The sequence below is a fragment of the Triticum urartu genome, chromosome 3A, assembly GCF_056163025.1.
Source record: "Triticum urartu cultivar PI428250 chromosome 3A, HENAU_Tu73, whole genome shotgun sequence".
NCBI classification, from domain to species: domain Eukaryota; kingdom Viridiplantae; phylum Streptophyta; class Magnoliopsida; order Poales; family Poaceae; genus Triticum; species Triticum urartu.
In genome coordinates, this window is record NC_141875.1 from 7,063,630 (window position 1) to 7,075,093 (window position 11,464).

An 11,464-nucleotide genomic window follows, 5' to 3' on the forward strand; every position below is an offset into this window, starting at 1 on the left:
GACGAGGTGCACGTCGACTGCTACCTTCTCCTTCGGAGCTGCGCTACAAATACAAAAGTTGTCTCGAGTGAAGAATGAGTTCCACTCAATGGACAATTCGTGAAGATATTCAACAATAAACGAAGTTCAGATAAATCCTAAAGGTTCCAGACCGTAGATCGAAGTGCTCGGGCATTCAGCCCGAAAGAGTTTAACGGTTACAAAAACAACTACAAGAGATCGGGCCTACTATGACGAGCTAAAAAATGTCATTGAATATCTAATAACGTCACAAATTACCCCCGGTGACATTTTATGGGCGTCACAAGCATCGTCACGGAATCCCCGTCACAGATTACTCCTAGTGACGGCACACGCACAAAAGCGTCATCGAAATTGGGACCTTCGATGACGTTATATAGGACGTCATCGACTTGCTATTTCCATGACGGTCAATTAACGTCACATGTTAGGAGAAAATATGCCATGTTGTACCATATTCAGTGACGAGGCAACGTCACTAACTTTATGCCACATCAACACCCGATAGGCTATCCCACTACTAGTGCCACTACTTTTATTATCGATGAAGATGATGTGATAAAAAAATTTACTTTCTTTCGAATCTAAATTACGATGAAAATAAGTATTTAATTCACATCACATCACATCAGATTATATGAAAAAGTTAGAGAAAAATCACATCATAAATTGATATGAAAGGAAAATCATATTATATATGAAATCGTCTCAGCCAAATCATTCTGTAAAAAAAATGACAGTAAAAAACTGACTCAAGTTTGACACATATAATAGACAAGATGAAAACTAATATTAACTAAAGACACATATGATATCCTGATGATTCCAATGTAAGGATGGCATTCATGAACCATCTGGTTTGGACTGGGACTGCTGAGTTGCTTGAGCCCTCAAGAGAAAATCAAGCAGATTATCCGTCTTATTTTGCTTCTTTGTCCAGGCTTCATTCTTCTCTTCCTGGATCTTCTTTAGAGCTTCCAATTCTTCTTGCTGCTTCTTTTGTATCTCTTCAAATGCTCTCTCTTGTGCTTCAAGTCTTGCGGCTAACTCCTCTCGATGCCTATAAATCACAAAACACAGCAACATTGCATCGTATTGAGATGAAAATAGACAAGATAACAAGGTACAAGGGTATCGATTTGAAATAGAGAAGTACATTATTAAATTTCAAGGCAAGCATGTCCATGGGCCAATGAAACATTAAACCCAAGAATAACTTATAATGTTTTAAAATATGCATAACCAATAGTTTGCTTACAGGAAGCATCGCCAAAAGGATATCAAGTCAGCAGCCCAGGTTAAAAGAAGCACTCGTTAGTTGAACTTTTGTTCACTGAAATGAGTGCACTCTGCACACAGAAGCAAGCAAAAAGAAACAACAAGAACAGAAAGGGAAATAGGATAATTACCTGTCATTTGCATCTCTTGCCTCTCTATCCTTCTGTTCAATTCTTTCTTCTAAAACTTTGATCTGGGCTGATGAAGTAGAGCTCCCAGACCTCCCGGATCTTGATGCATACCCCATGCTGGAAAGGAAGGTGCTATGGGTGCTTTCTTCCTTTAGAACTTCAGCCACAATCGCTGTATCGGATACTGGCTGCTCACCTTCTAATTGTGTTCTCCTTTTCTTTTCCATTGCATTCTATAGCATAAAGAAAAACATTGATGCTAAGGCAAAGTTCATATGCTAGATTACACTTTATCAATATGAGAATCTATTTCAAGTCAGAAATAATAAAGGAAGAAATCTTACATGAGCTAGAAGTGCTGGCTCGCTCATGCTACCGGTCTTGCTGTTTGTATGGGTGTCTTTGAAAAATTCAATGGGACTTGGGTCCTAATTATTGTACTTGTCTTTTTTCTACAAGATATAGAAATTGTAACATTACTACTACATATATATTGGCCAGATGCAATAGACATAGGACTACAAGTAAGATATTTGGAATTCTTACAAGTTTGCTGTAATAGGCAAAACATAAGACATAGATCCAGTCTTTTGGTGATGCTTCACAGCTTCTCGGTTTTCCTTATTCATTTGACATATTTCCTATATAAAGAAAATGAATATAAGTATTTACACACGGTAAACTATTGTTGGTCGCATGTCTTGTTACAAACCTTGTTTCTTTCCTCAGACCATTTATTGACAAGGCTGGTCCAATTCTCATGAGTAATATTCGCTGGCTTTTTGGATAATGCTTCTTGAGAAGTATAACCATTGAAGTATTTCTTCTTTAGCCTGTAGCATTGTTGTCAAACACCCTTCTGGATTACTTTTGTGCATACATCATTCCCAACCTTGTCATCCTTATCCATCTCAAAGTTAAGCTGAAATACCAATCATATATAGGATATATCACTAAATTGACTATGCAACATGCGAACAGGTGAATGAAAATTGAAGGAAACTATCCCACCACGATACCTTTAATAGCATGGGGAATAACATGTTTGAGTGGGCTTTTGTCATAGTCATTCCAGAGCGTAGCAACATGCATTCTGCTCCTGATGTGAATACCACACTCAGAAGAAAGCTTTGCTGCTTGGACTGGGTCTGTAGGTCTCACTTTCCCCGCTGTAAAATCAATACGCATTTTCCTCCCTCCATTTCTGCTTGCATACTCCTGAAGCCCATGCCCCATGGTTGGTCTACGTCCACGACATTTCCTTGACGGACGTGGATCAGTTGGACCAGTGGAGCATGCTAATGCATCTACATTACAAGTTGGCAGATAAATTAGAAGGTTATGATTTAAAGTGGAAAATATAAGGGGTGAAGCAATGATGTCGCATATACCTTGGCCTTGTAATGTAATCATGTTATCTGATTATCCGGATGTGCCTATCATATCTTGAGAACCTTGTACCCCTGAATCAGCATCAGGCGAGTTGCTATCCTTAGAAGTTAGGTGAGGTGATGTGTTTGTTGGGTTTGGTGCAGACTGTTCTTGATGGTTTGTAGCTTCAAATGACTCAGTTGTTCTGGTAGCTCTAGATCTTGTTATTCTTGAGGTAGCAGATGCACTGTTTTTGCATCTGACACGCTTTTTCGTTTTTGGCATGGTAGAACCTTCAGGTGCCTGGGTCAAACAAGTGAGTAAAACAAGGCAGTTAATCAACACTAACTTATGCAATGTCAACAGAGGTTCAAATAGGAATGCAGTGAACAGAGAAGTCATCATCTAGATTAATTAGGAAAAGTGGAGGGACAAAAAATTGGAAGAAATCTTTGAGTACGCATAGTGCACAGTGGCATACACATGATATAAGCAAGGTGAAATTAGAGCAAGTGAATCCACAATGTACCTCCTCTTCTTCATCTCTCAAATCCTCTTCCTCATGGGCCTCCTCTTCAGCATCTGGTTCATACTCTGAGTCGCTGCGATCATCAGCAGCTCGTGCATTTTGTGTCGGTTGCACATTAGAGGCACTAGGGTATACAAGGCTACGAGCTTAGCTTTTTATGTCTTTAAGATACTCCCTCTCTACAGCCTTGCGTTCCGCAATCCTTGCATCCCTTTCCTTCAAATACGCCTCACCCTTGCGTTTCTGTTCTGCAAGATATTTACTGCTATGCATATCACTCTCCAGAACTAGTGGCATGATTTTAGTAACTGGAGCTGGAAAACATGACAGAGAGTGAACTTAATGAATTGCCAAAAGACCTACCAGCCTACATTATCATCACTACATGACTGAAATCTGCTTAAACTTGTTTGGAGGAGTACTTGTAACGTACATGATTACATTAAATTATCTCTTGAAACCTGGCCATCATTGCTAGTAGACAAAAAAAAGCTAAATTGTGTAAAACAGTTGTAAACACGCAGCTCTCCTAAAAAGAGTTCATGTGTTCCTTTATACTTAAGCTTAGAATTGATGCTTGTATAATTTGAGATGGAAAATACATTACTGTATGATGCTTTTGAGGGTTGTAGAACAGATCGAAATAAATAACATACTTAGAAATATGGAGCGTCCAGAATTCAGTTAACCAAGAACAAGTGCAAACTCATAGACTCAGTCTTTATTCAAGTTTCAAACAAGTGCAGAGTCGCTCTTTATTCAGTTTTGAACAAGAAGAAGTGCAGACTCATAGACTCAGTCTTTATTTAGTTTCAAACAAGTGCAGAGTCGCTCTTTATTCAGTTTTGAACAACAAGAAGTGCAGACTCAGTCTTTATCTAGAATTCGAAATAAAGAACATACACTATGAACTCCATATGGTAATATATTGTATCAAGAACAAGAGCAGACTCAATCTTTATTCAGTTATGACGATCGTAGGTGAAGACTTTTATGGGGTAGCAGAGCCACAAACAGGGACATGGTCGTTGTATTACAGGAAATCTCATGACAACTGAATAAAGACCAAGTAAATCTTACAGAGCTATTGGATTTGCCACATGGTCGCTGTATTCAGACATGTAAAGAAGTCTCACACCCGTGGGTGCTTTTATCCCCCAAATCGCTTCCCTGATGATCCCCTACGTCTAGAGCTTGGGGTTGGGGTATGAGGAGGGCGGCATAAGAAATTTACCGTGAGCCGCCGCCGATCACTGCAATCGTTCGAGAAAGAGAGCCGGGTGGGGCGGCCTCCAATCCACTGTCGCCGGTTGATGCAGTGGATCCGTGCTCGGCCGGTCGGGCGGCCTCCTCCAATCCGCCGTCGCCGGTCACTGAAATCAGGGGGGAATATAGCGGAGTGCTCACGGGGATGGTTGATGTTGGTGGATCCGAGCTCGGACGGCGGGGCGGCCACCCCCAATCTGCCGGCCCTGATCGCCGCAGTCGTGATGTCGATTGAATCTGACGAGAAAAATTCCCGGGTGGGCGGTGGCTTTCAGCGGCACCTGTTCGCGGGGAAAATAGAAGGTTAATCTTTGGCTGGGTCTTTGACTGGTGGGGACACAGGGTGAATGCGGGAAAAAATATAGAAAAGTGGATGGAAATAGTACGTGGGTGGAGGGAAAAGAGTTTTTTTTTGCGAGGAGATGGTGTATTTTCATAATTTATTTTACTTAATATTATGTAATTCATTTAATTCGAAATAAGTACAAAATGATTATTAAAAAGTAAATCTTACATGAAAAATATGATGTGGTCTTTTCCATGTTTTTTTTTGGGATAACTGTAAATAAATATGTCAAAAATTGTATAGAGGGATCTTAAGTATGTGATCTGGAAAAAAAACAAAATGCAAATGAGTGATTATTTTAACTGCTTGTGTAAATAAATTTTGTAAGTTTGGATGATTTTTTTTCTTTTTTCTTAGGAAAACATCTGATCTACTCCTTTCAATCATGGCAGTACAACGAATATCAAAAAAAAAATCTAGATTTGTAGACCACCTAGCGCTGAAGCGATACGAAGGCGTGCCGCTGTCATCGCCCCTCCCTCATCGGAGCCGGGTAAAACTTGTTGTAGTGGACAGTCGGGAAGTCGCCGTGCTAAGGCACCATAGAATCAGCAGAACAGCAACTGTCACCGAGAAAGAGTAGCATAGATCAAAAGGATCCAACATGAAGACAATATCCGAGCAAATCCACCAAAGATGGATGTGCTGGAGACACATCTCCACACGCCCACCGACGATGCTAGATGCACCACCGAAATTGCGGCTAGGCGAGGAGAGCCGTATTCCATCTTTAGGGAGCCCGCCATCTCATCTTTCTGAGCAGGATATAATCCCTTATAAATCTCGAAAACACATCTAAAAATGGAGCCCTCCCATTGGCAAGGCCCGGGATCCACCACGCCGGCCACCGGAGACGAGGCAAACCGACGGCCGCGCCGGTGGGAGGAAGAGGAGCCCTAATTTCTTGGGGAGGAGGGGGCTCCATGATGATGTGTTTCAATGACAATTGTCTCATAGTCTGATTTTACTCATGCACATAGCCCCCAACCTCCAACGTAAGCGAACTAGGGTTCATCCTCGATCCTCACCCTCCTAGTCCTTCATCAACTAAATCGATGGGGGTGTATGTGGGATGTTAGATGGGCTCCTCATACCATCCATATATGGTCGGGCTGAGCGGTAGCCTTCATATACAATCCATACCTGGGGTGGGTATGGGGAAGACCAGACGCGTCCGTCAGGCGGACCGTCCTGCACTGACCCCACCCCTGTCCCTACAAATGTCCAAAGTGGGACCAAACCCTATTACACATGTCCACTCCATTCCACTTTCGTCTTCTCCCCTTCCTCCATCTGCCATATTCCTACCTCGCCATGGTCGAGAACAGATCCGACAGCGACTCCTCAAGCCCGGGTGGGCAGTAGCATCTCTGCAGCGCCGCGCGGTCGCCTCACACAATCACTTCCTTTCCCGATCATTGATCCATAAAAATGTTCGCGAATTCAGAAAAATGTTCATAATTTGTAAAAAATTTACATTTTTAAATTTTGATTAAACATTTCTATTTTGTATTTTCGATGAAGAACATTTGAATTTTGCAGAATTTTTTTAATTCAATGAACATTCATTGTATTTCCCATGAACATTCAGAAAAATTATGTTTGTCTACTACTATGGTGTATGCTTAAAAAACGCTCACACTCAGCTGCTCCTCGTCTCCTCCATGTCATTATCCACAAAAATTCCCCAAATCACGCCGCACCCCGCGTGAAGGCCAAGACGACCCGCTGCCGCACCTCGCCGCCGGTGGCTCCCAAAGAGCACCGTTCCGGCCGAGCGCCCTCGCCCCTCTGCTTGCTGCTCGAGCTGCAGGGGCGCCTGCTTCGTCGGCGGCGGTTCCGCAACAGCGTGCTGTCCGAAGCACAGTGGCGGTCCCTTCCCCCGCTGCTCCCACGGCGCGGCTTCTTCCTCCAGCCGTTCTGCGGGGGCCCAGGCGGTGCTTGAGGATGCACGCGGTGCAGGGGAGAAGTCGGGAGTGGTCGCGCTAGAGGAGAAGGAACGGGTCTCGGTGGTTCTTCAGCAGGCGCGTGCAAAGAGGGCAGCAGGGTGAGTGCTTGATCAATCGCCATGTTCAGTACTGCACTTTTGCACACACGTATCAGTTAGATGTCAAGTAAAACTATCTACGAGTCCAATTACCTGTAAGTACTGACCAAATCACCCATGTATGTCTCAAATCTGAACCATGGTCTCTACTGTATTATGTGAACATGAACATATAAAAAACATAAAGGAGCTAAACTCTGGTAAAATACAACTAGGCATTACACAATCTACTCATCATCACTTGAATGCTCATTCTCGCTCAATGCACCATCTTCCTGTCCATCATCGTCAGTACCACTATCTTCATCATAATTGTTGTCATCTTTGAGAAGATCGTGAACAATACTAGCATGAACAGGCGTGCCTTCTTCATCATCACGGCTATAGTGTCGAACAATTGATCAATATCCTTCATAGTGCAAGTTGCCGAGGGCATTTCTTCCTGGTATGCATCTGTAGCATTGAGCTCGCCTGTCTCTAGTTCAGGAACATCGTACAAATGTCTATGACTGAAAGTCTGCACCACATTCCAGTCATTTCCATATTTTGTGTCCTCCATGTAAAAACACTTGTTCTGCTTGAGAAGCCAAGATGAAAGTATCCTTCTTGTATTGAAGCACCTTAACATTAAGATTTTTGAAGTAACCATCATCTTTCATGCCGGTCGCCTTGCCATGGAGATCAAACCAATCACCACAAAACAAAAAGACCGACCTTTCTCCATGCTTGGTAGGCAGAAATCTTTGGTGCCCATCAAACCCAATTTTATTTTTCAATGGCTCAGAGCAAGGGTCCACATCACAGTGCACTACAACAAAATAGTTTACCGTTAGCAAAATTATGCTTACACCGCATTGAAGCAAAATCTACTACTAACACAACTAGTGAACCCACTACTAAACTGAAATAACAAAACGGGCACAAATTTAACCCCTTCAAGATTGATGAGAACATATACTCAGGCAACCTCCTAAACATTGTCTTTCCTAAGTAAAGCATATATGATTGGTTTCAAAAGGCCACTGACTTGTGGATGTCTTATACAAAAACATATATATTCTCACTGTCATTGCAAAACCATGCATCTATCTATGCTACATCATAGTAACATTCGTACACACAATACAACAGTAGAAGTAACAGTTCAGTTGTTCACACAATTTACCTTGCAGGGGTTGGCTCAATCGATGCTTTGGGAGTTGGGGCCAAGCTGGGAGCACTGGCAAGTCTAAACTCTGCGCCTTCGTCAGGTGATGGATAGATACTGCAAATTCTGAGCACAGTTGGTGACGGGACGGTGGCCAGTTGGGAACAGGTTGAGGATGAGCGACGTTGTCCCCATCGTCGACGAGCAAATGCGATGCCTGTGGTGGAAGAATGGAGGTAAGAGGGAGAGGCGGAGGAGCGGTGTGGTAGCTGGTGCGATACGCTGTAACGCCTCGTACGATATGTCGATATGGTGGCCGGATGGACCGTGCACGTGTGAGGTGGTACAGGGGAGTGGATGCACTTACTTCAATTGGCAACAGCTAGCCGGAAGCAATCTGTGCCGTGCTTCGGCTATCGCCGTCCTGCTTCTCCCTGCCGTGAAACGCCTCCAGCTAGAACCGAGAAGACGATCAGATCGAGTCACATATGCCCCGGGAAGAAATAACTAACCTATAGATATAGTCTCCCTCAAAAAAAAAACTACAGATATAGTCACACACGCCCAGGCGTGTAGTCCAAGAATATGATATCATGATTTGTATAGCGTCCAAAGTCTTTCCTAATGGCAACATATAGTCCAAGGATATGATAGCACGATTTGCATAGCGTCCGTACTCTTTCCTAATGCCGGTTCTGACTCCTGTAATAATCCTTTTGGCATCGACAGATCGACTCTCCTGTCTTATTTTTAGTTTTTATTGATAGAACGAAACAATATGACCTCACGAGCGCCTCAAGTTTTTTGCCCAGTCTGTTTATAGATAAGAATAAAAAAAAGTAAGATGCCATCGACTCTCCTATTTCCATTTTAACTTTTGAGATAGAACGAAACAAAATTAGCTCACGAGCGCCCAATTGAAGTTTTCAGCATATACACTGCCACACAAAAACAATTGTTTTAAAATTTATATTTTTAATGCCTGATTAAATTTTTTGTCGAGCCACTACCTATTTATATTAGAAAGAACAAGATAACCATCTAAAAAAGAACAAAACAAGGTTTTCCCTTTTTAAGAATATAATATTCATAAGTATTTCCATGGCAACTACCTACTTATATTAGATAAAATAAAATAATTACAACGCTAAACAGGCTTTCAAAAAATGGTGGCGGATCCCACTGCCAAAACCGACGCATGGCTCCTACCTCTTGATAACCCGTGAACTAGCTATGGTGGGTCCCACTGCTAGACACTACATGACAAAAATGATCATCACATATTTGTAGTATTCGGTGACTCCAGCTAGTTCGTCATACAAAATACCAAATCGTCACAGAAATTGGCAACCAGGTGTGCTGAAAGGCCGAGGCATCCCAGTGACGTCTAACGTCACCGATTTGCGGTAATTGGTGACGCCACCTATGAGAACATCACACATTAGGCATTTAGGTGACGTTGTCCACCATCGTCACAAGGATTTTCGTCACAGTATGTCAATTTTGTTGTAGTGAACCACTCGGCATTCCGAGGCAAATTTAAGGTGGGGCATAAAAGTTTGTTCACTCCGCAGGAGGAGGACTGGCAGGCTCGACGAACTCGTCCAGGTCGACGCCGTCGGCGATCCGAGTGGATGCAGCAATAAAAGTCTCCGTAAAAGATCGGAAGTCATGCCTCTGGGTGTTGGCGACCTTGATTTCTGCCAGCTTATCTTGTCGCACCTCCTTGAAGTGGACACGAACCAAAGACAGAGCCACATCAGCACCACACCGGGCAGAAGATTTCTTCCACTCCTGCACTCGACCAGGGATCTCGTTAAGTCGAGTCATCAGAGACTCGAGATCATTCTGGAGCGTGGCCCCTGGCCAAACTGCCGTGTCGATCCGTGACGTGGCGACCTTCAGTCGAGCCAAGTAGTCCACAACACCGTCGATGTGGGATTCCAGTTGAAGTAGATTCATGGTAGTTTCATCTTTCACGGGAGAGTTGATGGGGTCCAAACCTGGCTCAATCCTCCCAGTCTCCTCCTTGAAGTTCTGGCAAAACTCTGCATTCACGATCCAAGGATAAGTCAATTTCGTATGCTGAGTCGACAAAAAAAAACATCAGTCGGAATAAAATGTATACCTTCAAGCTTGATGAACAACTTCTTGGCAAGGCTCCTCAGATAACTCTCCAGATCGTCCCTCCTGCGAGCGATGCCTTCCATCTTCTCGTACAGGTTGACATTGTTTTTCTTCAAGCGCGTGCACTCCTTGTTGGCTTCGTTCAGGGCAGATTTCATCTTGGCGTTCTCTTCTTCCAATTGGCCGACTAAAGCCAGTTTCTGTTCAGCCAGAGCGGTTCTGTCGTCAGCTTTCTTTTGAGCAGCAGCCAAATCCTGATCCTTCTTCGCCAGAGCTTCATTCAGTTTTTCTGCAAAGAAATGGTGCTTGATTCAAAAAGAGCAGAAGGGTACTCAAGCCTAAGACAAACCAGTCAACAAGCTCGTCTTACCATTGGCGTCGTCCTTGTCCTTTTGCAGCTCTGTCTTGGCCAATTCCAAGTCAAGGTTTAGCTGGATCTGCTATTTCTCCAAGTCAGCAAAGCGAGCTCCAAGATCGCAAGATTTCTGCAAACAGGGAGGGGAAGTTATTTTACAGCGAAAAACGACAAAGACAATCAATACTAAGACTACGGTCGACTGCCTGTAGTCCACCATAGTCTCGGGGACTACACCCAGTGGGTGCACTTTGCGTGCCCCCACCGATTTGGTTTACACTCGACACAGCCAGACTAGGTCGAGCGAAAGAATCAAAATACAAAGACTACAGTCGACCGTCAGCAGTCCACCGTAGTCTCGGGGACTACACCCAGTGGGTGCACTCAGCGTGCCCCCACTAGTCCAAAAATTCAATCGACGCACCCAGTGGGTGTACAGATGCAAAGATTTTCGGAAAGAGAGTCTCCAGATAGCATATCCTAACAGAACAAGCGGTGACCAGCTAACCTGAACATTGCTTTGGAGAGCCGAGCTGGCGTCATAGGCGGCCTGACTGGCGTCCCGCACCATCTTCACCTTCTCCATCATAATGCCCGCCTGGCGTATGGCTTCCTTGGCAGCATTCACTTCGTCCTCTGGGACATGATGGATCGCAAAAACTGAAGATGGGTCGGCAGGAGCTTGAGCAGTCGACGAAGAAGGCAGGGCACTCGACAATGGTACGACGAAGGTAACAGAAGCCCGATTGGCATCACCAGCGTCCTGAACGACTGGTTCCGCCATCGGCGTCGACTGTGGCACCTTGCTTGTAGGAGCTTTCCTATTTTTCCTCGTCAAAGGTCTCT

The 11,464-nt window shown here is 43.9% G+C and overlaps 2 pseudogenes; both read right to left on the minus strand.

The window, feature by feature from the left end:
• Positions 1 to 864: 864 nt before the first annotated feature.
• On the minus strand, positions 865 to 7,012 carry LOC147977629 (uncharacterized; annotated as a pseudogene).
• A 204-nt stretch (positions 7,013 to 7,216) lies between these two features.
• Positions 7,217 to 8,331, minus strand: LOC147977630 (uncharacterized; annotated as a pseudogene).
• Between the last annotated feature and the right edge of the window lie 3,133 nt (positions 8,332 to 11,464).